The 17,365-nt window shown below is 36.7% G+C and overlaps 1 pseudogene; it reads right to left on the bottom strand.

Moving 5' to 3' along the window:
• Positions 1 to 9,865: 9,865 nt before the first annotated feature.
• LOC132061262 (uncharacterized protein YKR070W-like) lies at positions 9,866 to 15,386 on the bottom strand (annotated as a pseudogene).
• Between the last annotated feature and the right edge of the window lie 1,979 nt (positions 15,387 to 17,365).

Genomic DNA, 17,365 nt, shown 5'->3' with positions numbered 1-17,365 from the left:
TCCCAACACTAAGGACTATCCGGTACCTCTGTAATGCTAATGTCTGTAGCGGCCCTAACATAATGCTGGACCTGAGGGGAAAACGGACGTGTCAACCCCTGCTCTACTCCTCTCATATCCTGCTCAACAGACCCCGAATGCGACGCTAAGATCTGTGGTGAGGTCGTAACCGAAGCTGCTCGGACAGGTGTCTCATATGAGCCCTCAGACAGATCCTTCTCAATAGAAGTCATGATCTCTGAGGGGTCTGTCTCAATGATGATCTCTGAGGGGTCTGACTCAATAGTATAATTGATACTCCGCTTTATCTCTTCTGTTACACTCTGACATGTACCGGCGGGTGGCGCTGGTCTAATATCCACCCTCGAAGCTATCCCCACGCTCCTACTGACTGAAGCCTTTCTCTTCATCGACATTACTGCAATTCAAACGGGAAAATAGAATCAGGAACGAACTTTCCTACATTTCGGCTCTATCGCACGATCTAGATCATGAAGAAGGGAAACATTCCTATATGTCCTGCACCCTCATGTTTATAAGTATGGCGCGCTTCAAACACATAAATAAGACTCTACTAGACATGGCTCATAGACATCCCTAGGACTGACCTGCTCTGATACCACTTTTGTCACACCCCAACCAGGGGCATGACGGGCACCCGACCCTAGCGACCGAGTACCACCTAACGTATGCTAACATAATCGTTGTACAACTATCCCAACCCGTAGTAGGACTCAAATGTACATAGAAACATACCTGCATGCAGAAAAGACCAATACTATAGAAGACATATGCATAACCATACATACATAAATACATATGCTAGCCGACGAGGCTGCCATGAGTATTCTCAAAATGACATATAGCCGACGAGGCTATCACATGAACAACATGACCAAACTGAACCATACATGACATCGACATACACTATACTGTTTATGAGCCTCTAGGAGTACATATACATGACATTCTGGATGGGACAGGGCCCCGTCGTACCCAAAAGTTGCATATACATATCGTAAAGTCATAACATATATACCAGGGAGCAAGTCCGGAGTAGTGGCACTTGCAGACACCCGCCAAAACAGTGGAATCCTACTGTGGAGGTCCTCTGCTCCGCCTGTCAAGACCTGCAGCACGAAATGCAGCGCCCCATGAAGTGGGACGGCCAGTACGGATAAAAGTACTGAGTATCTAAGGCAGGAAATAATAACACAAGTAAGACATAAGCATAATAGGATAGTAGTAACCTGGGACATCTGAAGAACGTGCAGTATGCAATGCATGAGTTTTTGAAAATCAGTATATACATATAATATATTTCATCATTATGTCATCATCGTATCATCATCTATCACCATCATCCCGCGTCCAAGGCATCCTGCGTCCGGGGAAACATCATCTTCATAATGTACCCGGCCTTTTCAGGACTCGGTGTGAATACCCAACTGATCAGTGGTTGCACATCTACGTGTTGTACCCGACCGACTATAGCGCGGCTTGGTGTAGTAAAATAGTGCGCGCGCGCGCGGGGGCATACACACACACACACACACACACACACACACACACACATATATATATATATATATATAATGCATAAGGAGCCAATGAAATAACAACGGGCCTTTCAGAGTGACGTAAGGTCATAACCTCCGAATCTATTATGAACTCATATCGAGGTCAAGAATGGACTCAATGGAATCAATCATAATATCATTATAAGAATTAGTATAGAACATATTAACATGTTTAGGAATCAATCAAAGATTTCCAACAAAGGACACTTATAGGAACATTGGAGTAAAATAGAGTAGAGTCATTACGCTATGCACACTAATAGACTTAACTAAGATTCGTGCCAAGGAAGTGAGGATAGCAACACCTTACATACCTTAATCTTCGAGCAGTCACTGTGGATGAATCCTTATTCCGATGCTCGCCCTTACCCGAACCTATATTGAAAGGTATATCCTTAATCACATCCCATCATGTTTATACATCAACTTATATAAGTTGTATATTGAAGGATGATTCGGGTTACGAGAATTCAGGCAACATTTCCTCTATTTCTACTACGTTTCCAAAGTTACAACAACATCCAATTAAACATTTACAACATATAATCCAATTCAATACCCATATTTCTCAATCAACAACATTCAACCCAAGGCTTATCCGTCTTTCGCGCAATCGACTAAATACGTGATAATCTTACCATTACGAGCTTAATCTACTTAATTCCGACATCATGAAGTAGGGATCTTACCTTATTAAGCGTAGATTGCTCCTTTCTTGCTCCTTGCTGGACTTCAGTTCGAGATTCTACTCTCCTCGACTCATCCCGTGCACGAATACAAGGACTATGATGCAATCCCGAGCTAATCTACGTACAATCCTTATGATCCTCGATTTAATTGCAAAGGGATGTTAAGAGAGGGGTAGACACTGTTCTAAATGAGGTGAAAAATGGGTTAAATTGGGTATATATACATCTCAAAGTTGGTGGAACCGACTTCCTAGTACGTCTCGTACTTTGTTTTCGTCCAGGACGTACATTTTTGTACGGGACGTATCTCAGCCAGTACTTCTCATATTGGAGAACCGTCAGTTGCGTTGGAAAGAGGACTCTCTGAACCTTAATTTTCATAGGTGATGCGTTGCATAACTCCTTATATACTAGGAGATATGCCCCCCAAAGTTGGACCCAAAATTTCTGTCCGAAATTCTACCAAATCTTCCCCAAATTTTTGACAACTTAGTTTCTTCGATTTGATTAATCCCAGAGCCTGGAGATACCTGTTTAACGCTTGTTAAAATCCTTACTTAACCTCATAGGAGTTCCATGGCCTCTCTGGGCTTACGTTAGCTTACTTATAATACAAACGACGCAAAATTGCGGGTGTAACAATTTCTAACATGGGAAAATTTGGTGCAGAGTTCTGATGTGGATGCTGATTGTTCTTACCCAAGTAAGCTGGACGATATTTTTGATAAAAAGCTCCTGTTTAAGGTTAATATTAAGGAATCCAATATTGAAAAACAGGATGAAGTCTACACTATTGTTAAGTTTATTGATGATGAGGATCTTTGATACGCTCAAATTACACATACTAAATGGAGTGAAGCAGACGTTGTCAAATATAGTAACCCAACTAGGTTGGGGTCGAATCCCACAGGGAATAAGGTGTGAAAAGGCTACTATTGCAGTGAGGTACTTACTTGTAGTCTAATTTCGTATTCCGGTAAGTTTGTAAAAGAGTTTTGTGTTTACTAACTATTTTGATTGTAATTAATTGAAATAAAGAAACCAAGGTTGTGTTCCCTTTAGATGAAGTGTAATGCTAAGGGTGTAAATATGACATACTTCTAATGAATTGTTGTACGAATGCACTTAACCTCTAATTTACTTCCTAATATTTCCCAATAGTTAGGAAGTATGTCTCTTTATGATTTTCCTAAATATAAAAGAGTTGATATTAAGAACGGTTAATATATGCCAAGTAAACCCTTTTGATTCCTAAGTGAGTTTATTAAATGAGGGTTAACGCCCCGAGTTTTTGTTACTCATCCCTACCAAACCCTAACTCACTTTCCCAAGTAAAGTAAGGTTTTATGGCTTAAGTTAATGTTTGCAACCACCAACTAACATTGAGGAATAAAGAATAAGTAAAAACTAACAACCCATTATGCATATATTCAAGAACAAGCCCCTATTCACATAATAACCATCATTGGGTTCACAACCTTAGTATTAAATTTAGCTACTCATGATATTTAATGCAAAATAAAGTATTAAAGAAGTCACTAATGCTTACAATGGAATAAAGAAAATGAAAAGTAGTAATCTTGTCCTCAAAAGCTTTAAAACTATGAAGTATTCAATGCCCAAGAAGAAAGAGACAAAAATCTGACTAAGAATAGTCCACAAAAACCCTACATTAAGAACTTATAATGGGCCAAGTCGTAGAAAATATCTTGACAAAACTGCCCCCGTCGCATTAGTTATACAGACCATAAAAGCTTATGCAGTCCGTCAAATTGCACTCTTCACCGTCAAACTGCTTTTCTTCACTTTTCTACGCTTCCTTTTTTACGGACCGTCAAATGGTTTACGCTTCATAGAATTCCCTTCATCTGAGATGCAACCGTGGATCGGTCTACGCTGGATTTTACGGTCCGTAAAATAATCTACGGACCGTAAGTTCTGCCGTGAATTTTCTTTAGTTGACAAGGTCACTGTGACAAGTTTACATTACATTTGACGAGCCGTAGAATAATCTACGATTCGTCTTTTGTTCCGTAAATTCGTCTGTTCGCCATTACTTCGCCTTTTTTCATTTCTTTTCGCGATCTTTTCACATAATTTCCCAACTTTTGCCATGTGGATACTAAATACCTGTAACACAAAAAATCATATCAAAATGACACAAACTTGCTTGAAAACAAGTAAAACTCGCCGTTAAAAAGCACCAAATGTGCCGAAATTACGCAACACATCAACACCCCCAACTTAAAGTCTTTGCTTGTCCTCAAGCAAGTAACACACACAAACTTGGACTCAATTCTTACTTTGACACTTTTTTTTTTTGACAAACTTATTTTGACACTTTACTCAAGCTTGTTCCAGTTAAACTCTCCGACCCACATCAAAGTGTACCATTTAGACACTTCCTGCATACGTGGCAAAGAAAGTGACTCTCTCTTCATGTTGAGCGAGTGAGAAGCCGAAACGAAACTTTTCTTTTTTTGTTTCTCATATTAAAAGTATTTTTGATGGTGAATGTCATTTTATTAATTTGGATGTCTATGTTATAATTTTTACTATTACAAGTATCAAATAGATTTAAAACTATCAATTGTCCAATTTGTTCAATAATTAATTCTTTGTGAAAATGAGAAGAAAATGCTCCCTACTAGGTTTTTATGCAACTGTTTCTTACATGTACAAATTATTTTTGGCTTTGTCCGTTTTTTTTTTCTTTCTTTTAAGCTAATTTATTTTTAGAAAATAAAATAGATATATGTTTTTCCTAAATAGGAGGTTCAAATCGAAAAATTGAACCGAAATAATGTTTGTTCGATTTTGATTCTCTCATTCATGAACTAGAATTGAATTAACCGAATCGAATAATGAAAACCGAAAAGATGGATGCCCACCATTAAAAACAATGGGAGAGAAAAAAAGTAAAAAATGAAATTGCCAAGTGTCACCTTTTAATTCGGGGACGAAAGTGATGGAAGGGGGTTTAAATTTGTTTTCCTTTACTGCTTCTTTATCTTGGATTAATTAATCAAAGCCATGTGTCATTCTTTTATCGAATATTTTGACCAAATAACTGTGAGTGAAGTCTACCCACTCTATTTTTGTTTAGAGTTTAAGTTTGGTGCACTGTCAGTGTACTACTTTTTTACACTATCAGATAATATTGGCCTGCTATAACACGTTATCATTTTTTTCATATATTCTTTTAAAAAAAAAAAAATTACGCACTGCTTTTTCCTTTATCCTACTTTCTCTCTTTAATTTTCTTCAAACCCTCCGTCTTCAAATAGTCTATATCAACAAAACTTTAATTCCTGAAATTCCATCCGAACAACCTCAAGAGCATGGCGAGACATTGTGGACAATATGATAGACACATTTTAAAACTGTACAATAACTCTTTAATGCTTGTAAATGAAAAAAAGAATCTGAAATTTTGTTAAAAAATGCATAAGGACTATTAACGTTAAACAAGAAGAAGCTCACAAAGTTCACATTATATGAGGCGTTGAAGAATTATCATCACAAGATTCACCATGTTCGAGAAGTTAAAAGAATTGAAGTAATAATCTTGAGAAATCCATGAAAAAACTAAAATTGTAAACAATGTTGAAAAGGAAATAATTGTTGTTAGAGTAATAGTAGGATTTAACTTCCCTTTATTGTTATTTACTGTTACGTAACTTGCAGTTTATTAGTGTAAGAAAGGTAAACGTTATTATTAAGAAAATTATTGTATTTACCTTTAAATTACGTGACGGTGTAAAAAAAATAATTATACACTGACAGTGAGTTAAAAGGGTTTAACTGGAACAAGCTTGAGTTAAAGTGTCAAAATGAAATTTGAGGTCAAGTTTGAGGGTTTGTTCATGTATTCGACCTATATTTAGGGTGTGTTCAGTAGGGAGTTTCCAATTTTCTCATGTTCGTTTGGTAAAAAATTTTGAAAAATATTTTCTTTAGAAAACAAGTTCCTTAAAAATGAGGAAAATGACCTATCTTATGAAAATAAGGAAAACAAGTCCCACAAAATGATATTCCACCCACGACCACCACCTAGCCCAACCCCTAACCACCAAACCCCAACCACTCCCCCCCCCCCCCCGGAACAACCCCTCCACCGCTACCCAATTTTTTTTAAATAAAAGCTTTTTAATTTATTTTTTTAACTTTCTACACCACCCACCCACCCCCCAGCTAGGATCCCCCTCCCCCCTCCCCCAAAAAAAAAAAAAAAACAAAATGGCCAAATGAGCCCCCAACGTTGGACCGAAATTCCAACTACACACCTTATCTTTGCGGGAGTCCTATTACCCCCTGAACAGTTTAAAAACGGAATTATTACCTCTCTAAATGCTTACATGGCAAAGTGAGTGTATTTCACTCTCCTTGAGAGAGTGAGCACCAAAAATAAATATTAAAACTTTATTTTTTAAATTTCTTTTCATAAATATATGTATTTTTAGTTATTTTTTTCCTTATTTGTTTCTATCTCGTTTCTAAAAATGTTTTTTTTTTTTTTTTTTTTTAATATGTGAAAAACTTCTTGTGTAACACCACCAAACACGCTGATGAGCTCTTCCATCTCCGTCGCCGCAGCTTCTACCACCCTTGAGTTTTTCTTAGTGGAAGCAATTCGCTTCTTGTGGAGATCCCATAAATTCAGCACCTAACTCAAAAAAAAGAAACAGAAAAAAGTAGCGAAAAATAAAATAAAAAGTGTAACCCAAGAAGACCCTTTTCCGTGCTTCACCAAGTGGAAGCAGTCCGCTCCCCTTTCACTGTTTGTTTTTATTTTTCTAATAATTCTATTCTATTACTTGGGTTTAGTCATGGAGCATTCCACCTCATTTGCTTAATTTGTATTCTCCACGTGGGTCGAGGTGGGATTTCAAATGAAAAGTGGAAAAGTTCATTTCTTAATTTGTATTGCTTAATGGCTTTTTTAGACTGTATCCTTCTTTTAAGTTGTTTTGTTACTTGATTTTAGTCATCCACAATAGTAATGGCTACGAAAATTTCTTGAACCCAAATAGAGTTGTATGAACACAGGTTGAATTCTGGAAAAAGAATGTATGATTGAAGATGAAATTGAATGTGTGTGTGTGTGTTAATGGAGGAAAATGTTCTCACCCAGGACTTTGGGGGTGTTGGAGAAGAAAGAGATTTTTAATTGAGGAAGATGAAGGAAAGAAAAAGAAATTAAAAAACAGAATAATAGATCAAAAAAAAAAAATTGAAATTTCCAAGTGTCAAGCATGTGCGCTTCACCAGCAAACACATATGTGGGTGTGACTTTTTAAGGGGTAAATATTCCATTTTTAAACAGTTTAGGGGGTAATAGGACTCCCGCAAAAGTAAGGTGTGTAGTTGGGATTTCGGTCCTATATTGGGGGCTCATTGGCCATTTTCCCTTAATGTTTTTTTTTTTTTTTTTAAATAGTTTTGGAAATTTTTTTGGTTTCTTACACCCCCACCCCTCTCCCCGCGCAACTCCCTCCAAAAAAACAATTCTTTTTGTTAAAAAAGTGTTGAAAAGTTGTTTTTTGGTTTTCTACCCCCCCCCCCCCCCCGCCCCCCTCCAAAAAAAAATCAATTTTTTTTTGTTAAAAAAGTTTTGAATTTTTTTTTCTTTTGTTTTCTACACCACCCACCCACTCTACCCCCAACCCAATTGTTATAAAAAAAATGAGAAGTTTGAGCGGTTAAATTGGTGTGGGGTGGGGTGGATAAGAAAAAAAAATTATAAATTAAAATAAAATATATGAAATAGAAAATTTTTGTGTGTGGGGGGGGGGGGAGGGGGGAGGGGGGAGGGGGCAGGGGGTTGGATTAAGCCTGTGGTGTTGGTGTAGGGTGGGGTGGGTAGTGGTGTGGGGCAGAATGGGTGAAGATGAAGTGTGTTTGAGGGTGGTGGTTGTGTGGGGGTGGGTGCTTGGGGTGGATGGTGGGTCGTGGGTCTGGGGTGAGTGTGGTGTGGGGTTGGTCAGGCTTGGGTGGGTATTTCCCGGAGAATGTTTTCTACTAACCAACCGAACATGAGAAAGTAAGTAAGAAATTGACTTAGTTTTCACTACCCAACCGAACATGAGAAAATAAGTAGAAACCCATGACTTATTTTCCAAGAACACATTTTCTTCCATACCGAACACACCCTTAATGTATAATCATATGTAGCATGTTTATCTATTTTAATTCATGTATTGAGCTTTGATAAATATTTTTCTTACCTGAAGAACAAATGTTGTTTATTTAGTCCCAGCGGAGATAAAAATGACAAGTAATTTCTACTTAAGTCTTGAGGATCAGAATTATCTAGTATATTATACTCCAACAAATATTGTAGAATAGTGAAGATCCGTACAACGAAAATCATAATTTGGTCTTGAACATCAATTCAATTCGAAGTTGGATGTGCAAGTTAAAGAGTGTAAGTCATGCTTGAGGATGAAGGAAAAAGTATGGTTCTGATTTGTGCTTTACGTGTTATTCCTTATTTGGTTTCTAAAACGTAAAGTGAGCTAATGATTCTATTTATGGAGTGACACAACATAACACTTCTTGCGCAAAAGGTTTTTTATCAGAAATATAAATAAAATACAAGAATAAAAAAATATCATACTAAATTTATGATTAGTTGTGATTGGAGTACTCCCCACCAAGCATATCTACGCTGTTTGCTAAAACTCAAAAGTAGATACCACGATTTTCTTGTGTATTATTAATCGAATGCATTACACGATAAAAGTGAAAAGGTTGATCATTATCTCGACAATAATGAGCCAAATTAATATTTATCATGAATCTCCATTAAGTAATCATGCACTATTTAAAATTGAAGGTAGCGTGAGAATCTTCAAGGGCAGAGAGAAGAATGATGCAAACAAGAGTAATATCAAATGTCTGAAAAAATGAAGTGACTTCTTTCTCTTTTTATACAATTATTTGCATCTTTTTTGGGTGGATCTCTTTTCAATTGGTAATGGAAATTCCTTCTTTTTCCAGGGCTTTGTCTCCTTTTTTTTTTTTTTTTTTTTGTTTTGTTTTGTGTGTGTGTGTGTGTGTGTGTGTGTTTAGTTATCTAAACTTTCCGTAGTATTCTCATTTGAATTAATATTTCTATAAGTTATTTATATTATTAAGTCTCTTGCAGTCAGTGTAATATTTACTCATGGGAAAGTAAAAAATGTAGATCAACCATGAGAAATAGATAAGTAGGCCCTCCATCTAAATTTGGTCCTAAATATGCCTTTTATCATTAGTATACTTGCTCAAATGTGTCCCTCAACTATGAGAAATAGAACAAATTTATCCTACATTTGAATTTGTCCCATATGTACCCTTATTGTTGAAAAACTTGCTCAGATTTACCTCTCAAAACTAACGAAATTTATGATTCAACATTCTTTAACATGCAAATCTACATGAAATAACCTAGTGTTGTTTGCCTCTGCTTCATTTGGATCGCATGTCATGGTTCTGCCATATCATTGACGACTAGGCCACGCTCTTGCACGCCATTTCTATTTTCTTTAATAAAAATAATGAATGATATGACAGTTCTGAGTTGAGAAGAGGGGGCCTACTAAAGAATGAAGAAATGAAACTAAGGTGTAATTAACAAAATAGCAGTTCAAGTTCGCTTATCATGCTAACGATAATGTTAGCCCTGACGACAAAATTACTATTTGAGTTACTTTAACAAACTTCAACTTGAAGATCACAAATATCTATGTGCAAAGGCAACATGGCAGTAACTCAGAAAATGAAACTGCCACTGCTACTCACTGAATTCCCTCTTCAAAATGAAATCCACTGCATCTTCGACAGTGTCGACCACCTGCAGAAGCAGCAAATTAAAGTAAGATGGTGCTTATGCATTAAAATAAAATAATAAATTCAGACTTTGGAAGGTCAGAGCTTCAAGCCTCTCAAGAGCTTCAAAAATAATTGTCCTTCAGAAGAAATGGAAATTCTTTAAAGGGGAAGTACATTAGGAGGGGTTTAAATGAAAAGGTGTGTAAATGTTATGAAATAAAAGTTCCACCTACTGAGAGAATAACGTTGCAGAGCTTTGAAGTACTCACTAGATTCAAAACTAATGCCATGTCTCGTTGGAGATAAAAGAGAAATGGTGGGTGGAGAAGCAGTAAAAGTGACTGGGTGAGGTTTAGTTCCAGCTGTTGATAAGGAAGTAAAAGAGGCATGTGAAAACGGAACACTCAAATACCATTTTTCGGTTCCTCTGAAGTCGGTTGTTCAGGGGAACTATATCTTTTACTCGTTCCAGTCTTACCAAAAGACCAGAAGTAATTTTACCATTCTCTCCCATTCAGGGAACCAAACATGGTATTAATTACATCAGCATAGATTGATTGTTTAAGGTTATGGGAGTTCTGAAAATGAAGCACAGGAATTGATAATGAGCAATCTGCAGGAATTCTGCATGATTATGCATCAGTACAGAATAGACAAACTTACTAGATCAGCAGGAAATTATGCATGATTTCCTTTTTCCTTGAGAACACCAGTCCTTGTCAAAATTGAAAACCAAGGAGGCCCTGCCTAAAATTGAACAGTATTCTCATTACATTCATATAGCCAATGACCTTCAAGATAGTGATTATATGAAGCAATCCGACTGGAGAGGGTGTGAAGGAATCATGTCAATAGGCCACTAACCTGCCGTGCACCTTTTATGTCAACAAAAGGATTGTCACCAATCATGTACAGAGTTCTGAAAACATGTACACCATCTCCATCGCCGGAGAAGTCATTACTTTGACAAGAGAGTTGAAGATTTCTCAATAAGGCTACAGCATTTTGGAAAACAAATGGATTTGGCTTCTGAAAAGTTGTATACTCCAAAGGCTTCATGTGAATTCTGTGAATTTCTTAGCATGAAATGTGAATTTTAATATCTCTTACGCATCTTTAGGCTGTCCAGCCTGCCACTATATATTAGATATCTCCAACAAAAGGCAGAAGTGGGAAGTTGAAGAACATAGAATTACCTGTTAAAGACTCTTTCTAGGGCAATTCTGAATGTGCCCATACCAAGACGCTCGCAAGAAAATGCTACCTGCCTAAGTTGACGCCTGATCAGTACTGTCAATAAGCAAACATCGTATAAGAGGTTAGAGCTGAAGCTATGCTAGTAATTAGACATGCAAAATAAGAAGATATGAGAGACTTGACCCATAATGTCATAGTGTTGAAGTGCAGAGAATCAACACTTGCAAATAGCAACTGTTTAGAGAAAGGATCTACTATCTCCATTCTCCTATCTTGTACTTGATTATTAACAGCATGCTCTTTTTGGTGTTTTTTCTTTTAATTCATGATTCAATTAATTCTGAGAAGATCATAATCATTTATGAGGAATAACTTTTGGCTTAAAAAGTTGTGCAGTTCTGCAGATGTACTGGTCACTCTAACAGAAGTGAGTGAGGTATATCTAGGATTACCTTTATTATCAACCTGGTATTCAAGATCATCGGAAGCAAAATATAAATATGGCTGATGCTCACTCTTCTTTCCAGGAAGACCTCCAGATGTCAAAATATCACAGAGGACCTGTATCATTCAGCTAGTGAGCAGAAGAAGAATACATGAAAGTAAATTAGAGACAACCGGAGGAAGTATGCCCAAGGGATACACCATTAGGGGTGGGGGAGGGGAGAGAGAGAGAGAGAGAGAGAGAGAGAGAGAGAGAGAGAGAGAGAGAGAGAGTGAAATTAAAATACTTTTGATTTTTCATTTACACCCTTGTTCCCATCTGGAAAAGAAAGGAAAAGGATTGATCATCTGTCAATTCCTGTTCTGTCTGCACACTTAGCTCTCTAGGGATATTCTTTAAAGGTTTTAATATGATGTAACAAATAGGGGAAGAAAGATGCATTCTGATATAAAAGAAGGAACCCAATATCAAGTAATTCAAGCCATCCAAACGAATCCTCAACCAATTTGTTAACCCTTTCTCTTCGTTCTTGTGCCTGCATGATGCAGCTCAAAAGCTCAGTATTTTAGGTAAAAGCATTTGGAACGACTTCCGATGATGTGGTTGTTGCTGATGTTTATGGCTAAAATTGCTGGTGCCAGACTAACCATCTTAAGTTCTTAACTTAGAAAAGCATATGATGGTATACTCCAGGTATTTCCTACTGGCTGGAAATATAATCAGAAAATGGCTTATTGTTTGAAAAAATTGCTACAAGTAAGACATGAAAAGCCTCCTTATTTGGCAAAGAAAACACGTCCAAAGACCATTTTTGTCCATAATTTGTAACTATGAATAATATCTATACAAAGCATCAAGAGGCTGCAGATAAGAAGCATCTTTAGCCTAACAAACAGAGACAAAATGTTAGCTATATATAAAGCTCATTTCTTCCCCTTTCCTCCATTTCCCTTCCACAAGGTGAAGACGTATATTTGATAATTTGTGAAAAATCAATCTCGGGCTGAGCTACAAAAAATACACCTATAATTTCATACTCCCTTAGATTGCTGTGACAAATAACTGTGGAACTATTACTTCAAAATCAAAGAAGAAAGTAAGCATCTTCTTTGTCCACTTACCAAGAAAAGGAGGAAAATTTACCTGTATATCCCTCCCCCAATCAACAGGATCACTGGCAACAAATACTGTTTTAACTCTATCAGACAAAACATCTATTTGTGGTGCCACCAACTCTGACGAATTTCTTGGCCAATTTAAGGGTTTTGTTGTTCTTGTCCACCTTTTGAACTGAGCTGCGGAGTCAATGTCATGAAAGTATGATGCATACTCTTCCAGGGAGAGAACTTTTCTGGCCATAGTTTTGATAGAAAAAGAAGTAATTGCACTTCTGCCAGGAGAACCTAAAAAATATAAAGGCTAACACAAAAGCTAAATCTTACTTGAAACCATATGCAGACATCACGATCTTCAGCAGGTTCACCTTTTCCTGTGACAACAATGAGTTCATTCTCAAATCTAGCAAAAGAAAAAACCAATTAAAGAATTTGGATTTCCAGGATATACATGGTATATTTTGGAAGGCTGAAGCAGTTTTATCATTATGAAGACTCTTAAACGCAGAACAACACAGAAGACTAGGGCAAAAGAAACAAAACTCTATTGCTAGTGATTTGCATGATTAAAGGAAAACTTTACTGTTGTTATTATCAAATCTGAAATTTGTAGACAATTTTAAAGTCTTCATCAATAATATTTTTATTAACACCAAAGACTGTTGATGCATTGATATATGAGCACCCCTTTTTATGTAAATGGCACCTTGAAAAGTGCTCTCTTGTGGCACCTTTCCTTTCCGAAACAAGTTAAAGATTAAGCAAGCAGAAGAAGAAGAATAATTATATCCAAGAAGACCTACTCCCAGTAATGTTCTGCAGCATATATACCTCTTCAGCAAATTCCTAAAAGGTGAGTGCCCCAGCACGACCTGCATCCATGAATATATAATTTAGATATCTCTTCTCACCTAACAGTTTTCAATCTTTTGTTTTACGATAGTCCCTCTCCTGTAAGAGTTAGTATCATGTAAGTAATAGGGGAACAAGGATGGTGCTTCCTGCTAAAAAGTGAACCAACATAACAAAAAGCCTACTATTATTTCTTTAGTTTGCAAGATTACCTGAGAAGGTAATATGTTCACTCCAAGGAGTTCAGTTAACTCAGAGGCTCTTTTAGACTCTGGGATACCATCTCCTGCAGAAAGATCACAGACAGACAAATCAACGTAAAACTGTGCTGTCCATTTGTCATGTCTTAGAGCAGAACGTAACTGGTTAAAATTGTACCTAACAAAATGATTCGTCTATACATGTCAATATTGTGAAACAGGGAGGAGAAAAAGTTCTGTATACAGATTGATATCCACTCATTTGTATGTAGTGCTTCATTTTATCATGTCAAAGCTCAGGCAGAAGCCACAAATTTGTCCTATAAAGAATTCCAGGAAATCATCTACTCAAGATGCTAAAAATTCAATTTAGGGGAACAAGGATAAAATTCTGAACACCTGTCTATGTTTAGTATAGGCGTATAGCTTTGGTGCACAATGAAAAAGATGGATATAATTTGAATTGTTTTGGACCTCACTAATCACCCTGCAGCTGGAAAGAGGACATATGAAGCATCCCCAAACGTGGATTCTAGTTGAGTCCTCCTAATTCCAGTTAGTCTTGAGACTGTGACCACTATATTCCATCTAGTAGACAAGCAAACCACTGTTCTAGCAAATATTTTAGCCTACTGAATATAAACACTGAATTCCTAAAAGGTTTAGGCGAAGTTAATTGTTAAGGATCTGAATGTTAGGCATGGATCAATTTTGTGAATGAATAACCAGATTTATTTGATCAAAAGTTAAAAAGGTTTATGTCTCAAATAGATAAGCTAAAAGCATGCAGGTTCATTGATAGAACTAACCATTTGTCAAGAACAAAAAGGGAAGCTTCAGATTGCCTGCATCAAGGATAAAACATTACTAAGTGACAATATCAAAAAGTTTGTTCATCAACATTACACCATACATGTCTCTTTTCTGTTAATCTAGTCTATTCACAAGCCTACATGACATCATATCATAGAAACAATAAACAAGTCAATAGGATTTCATAAAGTAGAAATGGTTCCTACGTGTTGATCCCACTAGCACATACGATTGGCCTAGAGGTGTCAAATGGTCAAGTTGGGCTGTATTTGGGCGGGTTAAAATGGACTGAGTTAATAAATGGACTGAAATGAGTTGGGCTGAGATGGGCTAAAAAGCGAGTCATAACCCAGCCCCCAAGTTTGACACCTCTAGGCCAATCATTGGCCGAAAGAACAATGTAGAAATATCTCAGTTTATTATAAAGACCCTCTAAGGAAAATGCAACAAAGAAAATAAAATTTGATGCAATTAGAGCCTATAGGGACACTATTCCATGACAAGAAACAAACACGCAAGCAAATCCATAACAAAACGTGCCAATTTTAAGCAGCTAATATACCAGACTCATCATACTGTCTCCGAAGAGCATTGGGAGAATTTCCAATTGGAGTTTGGCCACGGAGTATAACCCCATCTATATCAAACGCTATCCCACATGAATACCTGATCAAGACCATTCAAATTAAGGAAAATACACACAAAGAAAGAAGAAACATATGTGTGTCTATGGATATAATGTAATGATATAGTACAGAACTGTAGTGGAAGCAGAGAGAAAAAAACGCGTAGAAGAAGCAGGTTGATAAGCTATGCCATTTTGTGTTTTGATGATTTGACAAACACTTCAGGGATCAACCTGGTCCCTTTAGTGTCGTACAGTCAATGCACTACAGCTATGAAGCTGCAGTATTGCTACTGTTCCGACTGGCAGAATCGTAAAGGCCAAACCTGTAGCTAAAGGCTAATATCAAAAGATGAAATGTCCCTATCCATGGTCACACACTCCCCAATGTATATATACAATATGTTACAAGGTTTAACCTTAACACTTGCAAATGAGAAAAAAAATATTCTCTCAAGTGTAGTCGTCACTGCTCTCTAGGTGCTCTCAAGAAGAAAAGCTTCACCAAACTCAAGGACCAGATCCCAACAACTGAAGATGTTTAAGTCCTAGATTTGTTAAGTCTTTTGTCTTTTTGTTCTCCATTTGTAATCTACACTACTTTTAAGAAGTGTCATTGTAGGAAGTTTCTCAACCTTTGTTATTTTGTTGTCTTGGCTAGAGTTAGTTAAAGACAGTATTTTTCTTGGCTAGAGTTATTCAAGAGTAGTTGGTTACTTGGCTAGAGTTAGTCAAGTGTTGTAGCTTACAATAGAGTTATTGTAAGGGGTGAGGAATTACGAGTTTTAATTCCTAGTGTTGGATTTTGGGTCGTGGGTCGCTCTATATGGGCTGACCCGACCCATATAAAAAGAGATAAGGATAAGAGCAGTTAAAATAAAACTTCAGGAAAGTTAATGCTCCACGATAGTTTTTCTCTATTAAAGGTGAACTGTTCCTCTTTTGAATACGAAGTATCTGCTCCCTTCTTGAAGAAAGAAATTCTTTCTCTCTGTAATTCTCTCAAGAAAAGAACGTAAAAATCGATTAAGGCATTTATTTTGTGAATGCTAAAGTTTCCTAGTGATTCAAAGTTAGACTTGGGGCGATTCTTTTGGTGGTGAGTTCAACGATCTTCTGCTGCGCTAAAAGGTACACAATCATTGTTCTTGCCTCGTTATTCTTTTCTTACAATGGTATCAGAGCCACATTACCTTGCTTCCTAGTCTAACACGTTGAAAAGAAACTGGAATCTTGATTGCCCTTTGTTTCAACTGTGTCATGGTTCTTGGTTATCTTGGTTTATTAAAATTAAGATGTAGATGTCTTACTGTGGGAGTAGTTTGTAATATTATTACAGTTGAAATAACTAGTTTAAAACTTGTTTTGGGTACCACTGGTGAAATATTCGAACAGTACGTAGAAATTTTTAACAGATGGTTCTCTAGTTAATTTTTTTTTTTTTTTTTTTTAACATTGCCAGTTGTTGAGTTGTTATTGCTCATGCTAAGTGTGGATTATTCATAAAGTTTGTTTCGTCTATATTAATGTTTTCTAACAAACAGACAGACCATTTTTTTTTTTAAAGAAACTAACATATGATAATCATTCTATGTTAAATTAATTGACAATGATTAGAGTGTTTGGATGGATTCTTCTGCACGATTTGATTAGAGAAGTTAATCAATTTTCGAGTGACACAAACTGGTAATTTAAAAAAAAAAAATATCCTCCTAATAGCCACACCATTACATTGGTATATGATCCTTAAATGTAATTTTGTCTTCTACGAGTAATGTGGCATATGTTGTCATATTGACTGGTATGTCCATTCTTATTGTTTCATTGTTCCTATTTCAGACATGGCTAGACAGGAACAAGCTCGAAACACTCCAAGCGGGAGTTCCCGAAATTGAGCAAGGGAACTATGTAGAAGAGTATGTCGTCGTAGGACACATTTCCGTGGACGTGAAGTCATAAGGAATAATCTGCCAAGGGCAATGCAAAATCTACAAAGGGATCAAAGGGCTATATGAAGGGAAGGAGAGAAGAAAT

Source organism: Lycium ferocissimum, chromosome 6 (genome assembly GCF_029784015.1).
Source record: "Lycium ferocissimum isolate CSIRO_LF1 chromosome 6, AGI_CSIRO_Lferr_CH_V1, whole genome shotgun sequence".
NCBI classification, from domain to species: domain Eukaryota; kingdom Viridiplantae; phylum Streptophyta; class Magnoliopsida; order Solanales; family Solanaceae; genus Lycium; species Lycium ferocissimum.
Note: the sequence above shows the minus strand (reverse complement) of the source record. Positions and strands in the feature narration are given on the sequence as shown.